The 9,251-nt window shown below is 49.0% G+C and overlaps 1 pseudogene; it reads right to left on the bottom strand.

The window, feature by feature from the left end:
• Positions 1 to 7,542: 7,542 nt before the first annotated feature.
• On the bottom strand, positions 7,543 to 8,540 carry LOC102122864 (L-lactate dehydrogenase B chain pseudogene; annotated as a pseudogene).
• Between the last annotated feature and the right edge of the window lie 711 nt (positions 8,541 to 9,251).

A 9,251-nucleotide genomic window follows, 5' to 3' on the forward strand; every position in this document is an offset into this window, starting at 1 on the left:
GAACCTGGGAGACCGAGGTTGCAGTAAGTCGAAATCACGCCACTGCGCTCCAGCCTAGTGACAGAGTGAGACTGCGTCTCAAAAGAAAAGGAAAAAGAATAGAGACAGTGGAGAAACCATCTAATGGACGACATCTCCCCAGCTCCAGAGGAATCTGATTGGGGCTGAGGGGCTCTGAGTCCCCACAGGGATACTTACATGAAGGTGAGGGCTGAGCCATCTTACTACTTGTAGATGCCTTTTGAGTATCCTTTCCTAGGGCCAATTCGGTAGGTAGCATCTTTAGCTAGACTCAAGAAATTCTAAACGAAAAGAAGGCAGGTTGAGTCAAGACATATGAGACCAGACCTAGATGTCCCCACAGGCAGGGAGCATTGTCCAGTGTAGTGGTTGCATACACTGGATGAAAGCTCTGGATCGATTTTATTTCCAACCTGACCATGGAATATGTGCTCAGTAAATCATGGCCCCTGTGATCCTCAGGCTCTTCATCTGTAAAATGGGGATACCAAAGGCAGCTGCCTTCCAGATATTTCTGACGGTTCAGTGAGGGAATAAGAGCACGCTATGGATGAGTGGTAGTGAGGAGTATCATTCAAGGACATGGAAGACAGGGCGAGGAATTTGGGCTCCGCTCAGAAGCAATAGTGCTGGCAATCAAATGCATTCCACTGACAAAGGTGCAGTCCTGCTGTATGTCCAGCCCGGTACCAGGCACTGTGGACTCAAAAGCAAGTAAAATTCAGTCCCTGCCCGGGGGATTCCTCATGGTGTGGGGTAATGGTGCCATATCTGTAAGTAGAGTCCAGAGTTAAGGAGATAGAGGGAGGGATATTAATGGATGATGTTTGAGCTGTTCATGAAGTAGTAGGAATCATCCACGCAGATTAAAGGAGAAAGGGCATTCTAGACAGCTCAGAAGCCATTCCAGCTCAGAAGCCAGGCACCAGTGAATAGTGACCACTCTATGTCCTGAAGTCGATATAAATTACAAGGAGTAGAATGAAGAATTTGCACTCATTTCTACAAGGATCAGGAACAGGAGCTTGCAATGCCTTGAAAGTTCCCTAAAATGCCCCTTCTCTCTTCCCACTTGCTCTGCTTGGCTGTTGGTGATGGCCAGGTGAGCTCCCTCCTCAGCACAGTGATCCTTGGCTTGGAATCAGGTGTGTGTGTTTTTGGAAAAGTTGTAACAGGAGCCCTCAAGCGTCACCCAGGCTGTCGGGCAGGGCTCACAGGAGGATGCTGCAGATGAAGGCAGGTCAGTTCTTCTGGGGCTGGGAGCTGCACCAGCCACCAAACTGAGCCTCCAACAAAGCGGGATGATTCAACCTGACCCACCAACTGCATCCTTCACACATTGCCATGGGGAGCACATGAACTCCCCGGGCATACGTTCTGAGTGGACATGACCAAGGCAGAATATTGTGAGGCAGAATGACTCAAATTTGATGTCAGCATCAACTGCAAGTGGGGGCTTGGTTAAAATAACCCTCATAGATTCACAGGCAGCAAATCCACTAGTGTCAATACTGTGAAGACAAACATCCCATCCTTTCCCAATTCTCACGCCTCACCACTCAACCCCACCTTGTGCTCCCCTTACCATCTGCCAGAGCATTTCTCCCCAAAAAGTATCTCACATACATTCAGCACCTGCCAGACCCTGTAGAGCTAAGCAACCTATGGAGGAAAAATGGTCAAGACCTGGAGAGGGGAAGGGGCGGGAGGTCGGGAGGAGGCCCACCATTTCAATTCACACTCACACTGGGCATCCAGTTGCTTCAGTTCCTGCTGTATCTTGTACATAAACTGCAAGAGTCGGGGGATGGGAGCACAAAATAATACACTCTAGATCTTTAAGCTACTGCGTCATTTTCCTACCTCTAATATCGCCTGGTTAGGGTGGGGAGAACAGTTTCTTCCTAAAATCCTTATGTCCTAAAGCAGCCCAACCACCCCTTCCTACTCATCACTGACAGGCCCTCCTCTGAGGATGGCAGGATTAGGAGGGGCCAGGTGTCTTCCCATCACTCATTCTCACAGGTCTGGCCACCTTACCTTGAACCAGGATGACACCAAGGATATGAGAACCAGGATCAGGGTCATTATCAGGCAAAAAAAAACTTCCAAGGATCATCCTGCAGCAGCTTTGGATCTTGCTGTGCTGTGAATAGAGTCAAGATCAGTGCGCACAGGCTCAGAAAAGTGCTGGAAAGGTCAAGACCTCTAGGATGGTGGAGGGAGAAAGCTGAATATCTCATCACTGGAGTGGTGAGACAGTGAGAGTGGCCATTGGCATTGAGGAGGGGATACGGGGGTTATGAGCATCCTAACCTTCCTCCACCCACAGTGTGCTTAGAGCACTAAAGTGTACACAGGACCGGCACACCAGGGTGGATCTATCTAGTCCTGCCCCAAGTTTCTCGACTCACCTGGCTCCCCGGACATGGGTAGAGCAATTTCCCCGACTGGTATGAAGTCCTCTGCAGCCTCCTTTCCATCATGGCCTGCTTTCCACCATGGCTGCACCTTGTTCTGCTCAGAGCTGCCCACAGCCCTCAGGGTTATTATTATGGGATGTGGATGAAGTCCACATCACGTAATAGGAAATGCCCACCCCGAATAAACCATGCTACATTTCCTTCCTGACTCAGCGAAGTGCCCAGATCTCTAGATGGCTTATCATCAATTCATGTCATAAGGTGATGACACCGACATCTGGGAGAAGATATTTTGCTCCAAGTATTCTCTCCAAATTTTATTTCTAACTTGGTGAGGGCAGTAAGTACCCCAGGAACGTGCCTCGAGGTCCCTAGTCCATTTGTCTCCTAGGCTTCTGGTCACATCAGTTTCTGAAGATCTTGCAGTTTCTCAGAGATAAAACTGTGCTTATTTCAACATAGGAGTCACTCCTATAATTCTTCTCCCTCCTCGTGCCAAGCTGTTCAGGGCCAGGCCCCCTGGGCTGGGACAGGGACGGGCTGCTGGCGGACATAGAAGGCCTTGGGGCCCTGCTGAGTGGGCTGCCTCATAGTGGTGTTTGGTGTCCTTTACTGCAAGAGGAGGCTGTGCCCTCCACCTCTCAGGGTGGCTCTGATCTGGGGATCAGATGCCAGCACTGAGTAGCTGGAGTTAGGACCCAGCTGGCACTTCATGCCACCACTGTGGGAAGGCAAATCACACAGGCATGACCATGTGTGTGCACCACAGCACCAACCCCGTGTGCACAGCTGGACTGTGGCAAAGTGACTGGAGATGTCACCAGCACCGCCAGTGATAGCCCGGCCCCCGTTTAGGGAGTCTTCTGCCTAAGGGCCTGGCTTAGCTGCTGTGATGCTTCCTGTAACCTGGATCAGGGCACCCGCACTGCATGGCACCTCTGCTGCGTGTCTGAATCTGTCACTCTGGGTGCTGGATAGTATCCCATCCTGTGAACGCCGCAGTTCACTCCAATAGCCGATAGTTCATTTTTCAAAAGTGGCTGACACTCGCACATGCACTTTTCAGTCCTGACTCACTGCAGTGCCGGGTACAGAACAGGAAGCAAACCCTTGCTGACCCCAAACCACCTGCTGCCCGATGCTCGCCCCACACTCATGGATGTGACTGTGCCAGCAGGGGCCTGCCCCTGGCGGACTGTGGGAGGAAATGGAAATGCTTCCATTTGAGTTGCTTGTTCCCGCAGCAGCCCAGGCTGTGCTGCCTGACTCAGAGCTGAGGGGTCCAGAGCAGCCCCTGCCGGGTGCTGGGCTGCCTGTTATGGCCCACAGTCTTCTCCCTGCATGGCTCTCTTCAGTAGGTGTTGTCACTGCCCTTGTCCTACCAGGGACAATGAGGTCTCAGTGAGTAGCAAACAGAACCCAACTCCTCATATAACTCGGGGAAATTGACCCCCCTGAGCATCCCCTTACCCTGACCCAAGCCTCCCCTCCAGCTTCCACCTCTCCCCAGGAGCCCTGAGATCTGCATTGCCTCGAACACAGACCTGAGATCCAGGCTGGGTGGGTTTTCCTTCAGGCAGATCATGCAGAAAGAGCTTGCAGTCAGATGACCATGGATGCCTGCTGCCATCCCTTCTTCACCACGGTGGGCTTTGGGACCTGAAAACAAACTGTCCACATTCTACCAGGCCAGGGAGGCCACCGGCCCCATGATACTCATTCACACTCCTTCTAGCTGCCCTGGACAGCGCTCCCTGTGCCCCGCCCAGGCTGGAGGCAGAGCTGTCTGGACACAGATATGTTTGCCCAGGAAGGCTCAGGGCAGTGCCAGGGAGGGGTCCATGCATGGCAGTAGGTGGTGGAGGGGAAAGGTGGCAGCTCAGCCAGTGGCGGGTCCCCCCATGCGGGGCACCATAGCATGCACAGCTGGACAGGCACGTAGACAGCGGCGCAGCACAGTGGCTTTCAGACACCACTGAGCTCAGGAGCCTTGACTTCTCCCCACTAGCCAGACGCTCAGCCCAGGAGGCAGGGAGCCCAGGAGCCCCAAACTTCAGTGAGCGAGCTTCTGCCTGGGGGCTTCCAGAGTCCCACACCATTCAGAGCAGCAGCCGCACCACCCTGACACCCTCTGTTCCCAGGAGGAGAGGCCTCCCAGGGCTGGTTGCAGGGTCGCATGCCACAGCACAGGGGCGTAGTTATTGGTTATTGCACCTCACAGTCACTGAGGGCTGATCCAATGGAAGATGAGCCTACATTCCCACACCTTCCCACATTGGTGTGGCCTCTGTAGGCTGCTCCTACGCCCCCGCTACGTGTCCCGGCCATGAAGCCCCTTGGACTGCTCAGGAGGGACTGGGCACACCTAGGGGGCACTGTCTGTGCAGGAGAACACGTGGCAAGAAAAGGAACACACTGGAAAAAAGAAAGAACACTACCCTCAAAGCTTGTTTATTACAGAGGAGAAGTCACTGTGAAACATACATGCTAAAGAGGCAATCTAATAATTACCAGGTCTCACCAAGAAAAGCCCAGATAGCCGGGTATGGTGGCTTATGCCTGTAATCCCAGTGCTTTGGGAGGCCAAGGTGGGCAGATCACTTGAGGCCAGGAGTTCAAGACCAGCATGGCCAACATGGTGAAACCCTGTCTCTACTAAAAATCCAAAAATTAGCAGGGCGTGGTGGCCTGCGCTGGTAATCCTAGCTATTTGGGAGGCTGAGGCAGGAGAATTGCTTGAACCTGGGAAGTAGAAGTTGCAGTGAGCTGAGATCGCACCATTGCACTCCAGCCTGAGCAACAGAGAGAGACTCCATAAAATTAAAAAAAAAAAAAAAAAAAAAAAAAAAAATTCCCTCCAGGGCAAGGTGGGGGGCCTTGTAACAGGAAAGCTTTGCTGCAGAAGCTCACTTCCTTTTTATCCCTGCAAGCCTGGACCTCATCCTATGTGGGTGAGCTTCCAAACCTCCTCACAGGAACTAGCCTGCACGTTGATCACAGGTGAGTGGTCACAGTGACATGCATAGGTCTTGGCAGCCAATCGAAATGCTCATGAGTTGAATTAACAAAAGAAACTGCTTACGCTATCACGGAACATGAAGGAAAATACCACAGCTGTTCAGAACAACTGTGCCCACTGACCCCTAGTTAGGAGTGTGTGCCCCGAGCCAGCACAAGTCTGGTCTCCAGCCCCAGGACAGTCTTGCAGCACTGGGTGACCTCAGGCTGGTTACTCATCTGTAAAATGGGGCAAGCACTGAGGGAATATGATCATATCAAATCCAAGCACAGGGCAAGAATGCAAGACAGAATCTAAGAAAATACTAATAACCATGACTAGAAGCAGAGATAAATAATCCTGAGTATCTCTAGATGACTTTTTTTTTTTTTGAGACAGAGTCTCGCTCTGTTGCCCAGGTTGGAGTGTGGTGGCGTGATCTTGGCTCACTGCAACCTCTGCCTCCTGGGTTCAAGCAATTCTCCTGCCTCAGCCTCCTGAGTAGCTGGGATTACAGGTGCACACCACCATGCCTGACTAATTTTTGTATTTTCAGTAGAGAGGGGGGGTTTCACCATGTTGACCTGGCTGGTCTCGAACTCCTGACCTCAAGTGATCTGCCCTCCTCAGCTTCCCAAAGTGCTGGGATTACAAGCATGAGCCACTGCGCCCAGCCTACTAGATGATTTGGCAATGGAAGATTTTCTACAATTATTTTGCTGTCTGATTTTATAGAAGAGCCATGGACTATGCAATTTGTAATAATTCTCAATAGGTGAATTGGGTCAGCCACAGCAGCACACTGGAGCTCCCAGTACAGCAGAGATTCACAATTCCAAAAACCTTGACATTTATAAAAATAAACCTGCCAACCTGGGCTCATGCCTGTAATCCTAGGGCATTAGGAGGCCAAGGCGGACAGATCATTTGAGGACAGGACAGGAGTTTGAGACCAGCCTGGCCAACATGGTGAAACCCTGTCTCTACTAAAAATACAAAAATGAGCAGGAGGTGGTGGCACGTGCCTGTAATCCCAGCTACTCAGGAGGCTTAGGCACAACAAAAATTGCTTGAACCTGGCAGGTGGGGGTTGCAGTGAGCCAACATCGTGCCATTGTACTCCAGCCTGGGTGACAGAGCGAGACTCTGTATTTAAAGAAAAAAAAAAAAAAACTGGTGAAAACCACCTATGCAGTTGATGGAGCTGCAGTCAGAGAATAAACAAACAAAAGCCTCCTTTGGTGGGGGAGCACTGGTACCAATAAAGAGGTCTTCTGGGCTGGAACACCGTGGTGCCAGAGCTGATGCTCTTTCTGGCTCGAGCTCCTGGCCTCCTGCAGGACCAGCACCAACTGACTCTTGGGGACTGAACTGCGGCCACATTTTGGATTGGGCTGCACCTAGAGCAGCCCTTGTGCATGTGACCAAGAGTCATGCAAGAAACATCTACAGGAAAACAGTTCATGATAGCAAAACCCTGGAAAGGTCCACTGTCCTTCCTCAGGAGAATGGACACATTATGATTCTATTGGTAATGGAAAAAGACCTTAAGCTGAACGAAGGAGTATGGAGCAGATTATGCAGGGTCACCTGTTTATAAAGCTCAGATGTAGCAAAAAACAATACGGTTCTCAGGAAAACACACATAGGGGTCAAGCCATTTGCAAGAATTAAGGGAGTGATTAACACAAACTCCAGAGAGCAGTGGTGGGAATAGGTCGGGAAAGGGGCTGGGCCATCGTGACTGTGAGTAACACAAGAGCACTTTGCAGAGCTGCTGCTGGGTATCAAATATGTTAATTACATAAACAAGCTCTCAACTTGGCCCCTAAGTCTACTAGAGTCTAAGTTCAAAAGCAAAACCCTTAATTAGTCTCACACAAATTCTTTCTTCTTTTTTTTTTAGAAGCATACTATAATAGTTAATTTAATTATGAGTCCTTGCATAAAACCAAGCATGGGCTTTGATTCTGTGAGCCCAAATTCACATATTGAAGAGAACAAAAGAAAATTGTGATCCGTGTACATGGATGAAAACTAAAGGCTCAGGGTTAATCTCATTGTAGTTTTAAAATTTCTTCAGCCTACACAGCTCAGTAATCACAGATCTTTTAGGTCCTTTTGGATGTCCCACAGGGTATCTGCACTTTTCTTGAGCTGAGCAAACTCATCATCTTTTGGCTTCTGATTGATAATGCTGGTTAATTCCCGAGTATTGAGGATACATGGAAGGCTCTGGAAGACTTCATTCTCAATGCCCTTCATCCCCTTCATCATTGTTCGTTCTGGATGAATCCTGGATAGATTTTTCAACATAGATTCAACGAGATCAGCTACACTTAATCTAGTAGCCCAGTTGGTATATCCTTTTGGCTTGTTGACCTCATAGGCACTTTCAACCACCGTCTTATGCAATTTCCTTCCAAGTTTCATGATCATTGTTGGTTCCCATTTCTGGATTCAATTTCTGGAGAGAAACACCTGCCATGTTCACACTACTCCGAACAACAACGCTTGAATTACCATGTTCTCCCAAAAATCCATACATGGCAGCTACTGAGATGAATGCCAAGTTTTTCAGCCACAAGGTAGCAAAATCTAGCAGAATCCAAATTATACCCACTTTCAATCACAAGGTGCTTGGGTAATCCACTTAGTTTCTAGGTAACATATGTAAGAATGACCACTGGGTTAGAAACCACAATTATGATGCAATTAGAACTGTACTTGATGATCTGAGAAACAACAGATTTGAAGGCATTAACATTTCTCTGCACCAGATTGAGACGACTCTCCCCCGCTTGCTGATGAACTTCCTGCAGTTACCGCTACAATCTTATAATTGGCGGTCATAGAATAGAATAATCTTTATCTGCCATAATTTTAGGTGTCTGAGGAAATATGCTCCCATCTGCAGATCGATCCATCATGTCCCCTTTCAGTTTATATTCCAAAAAATCCACAACAGCAAGTTCACCAACCAAAGACTTTCCCAGATGCTGATAGCACACACCACACCCATTTGTCCAACACTTGTTGTCTGGGACAGTTGCCTCTTTCACAACTGGTGCAATGAGTTTTTCCTTAAGAGCTGCCATTGTGCACAGGAGATGGCTCTGAAGACTGTTGTAATAGTTATGTGGAGAAGACAATGTCGGCTGCATCAAAATCTTGCTAATCTCATCCCTAGCTGGCATGGCAGCCTGTGGTTGAAGCCATAAACAGAGGCCATGTCTGCATTAACAAAAACAAAATGCATCCTAGTATCTAGGACTAAATGCTCACTAAGCTTGAAACTTAGGGTGTTGCCACAACTGGAGATTTTATGATCTGTGTTGATGTTTATACAAAGAGAAAAGGCGGATACTCCAGGAGAAGCCAAGGATGGTACAAAGGATCAGGAGCCCTGTGTGTACCACCGTGCACGGCTCTCCAAGATGCATCTGTGAAAAGGACAAGGTTCAGAACTGCACATTCAGGATAGCGGCATTAATGCTGGGAAAATAATTCTCACCCACAAGCCACATGGTTCTATAAGGTTGTCTAAGTCCAAAGAGATAAACAGAAATAAATTTGGAGAAGGAAGCTGATACATACAATACAGTGGTTGCCACTGGAGAAGAGAATATGGTTTTGGAAATGAGAAAAGGGGAATGGGGAAATTGAACACTGAACACTACCAAATAAAATGCATTAGTTGGCCGGGCATAGTGTCTCATGCCTATAATCCCAACACTTTGGGAGGCCAAGGTGGGCAGATCACTTGAGGTCAGGAGTTGGAGACCAGCCTGGTCAACATGGCAAAAACC

Source organism: Macaca fascicularis, chromosome 10, assembly GCF_037993035.2.
Source record: "Macaca fascicularis isolate 582-1 chromosome 10, T2T-MFA8v1.1".
Lineage (NCBI taxonomy): Eukaryota > Metazoa > Chordata > Mammalia > Primates > Cercopithecidae > Macaca > Macaca fascicularis.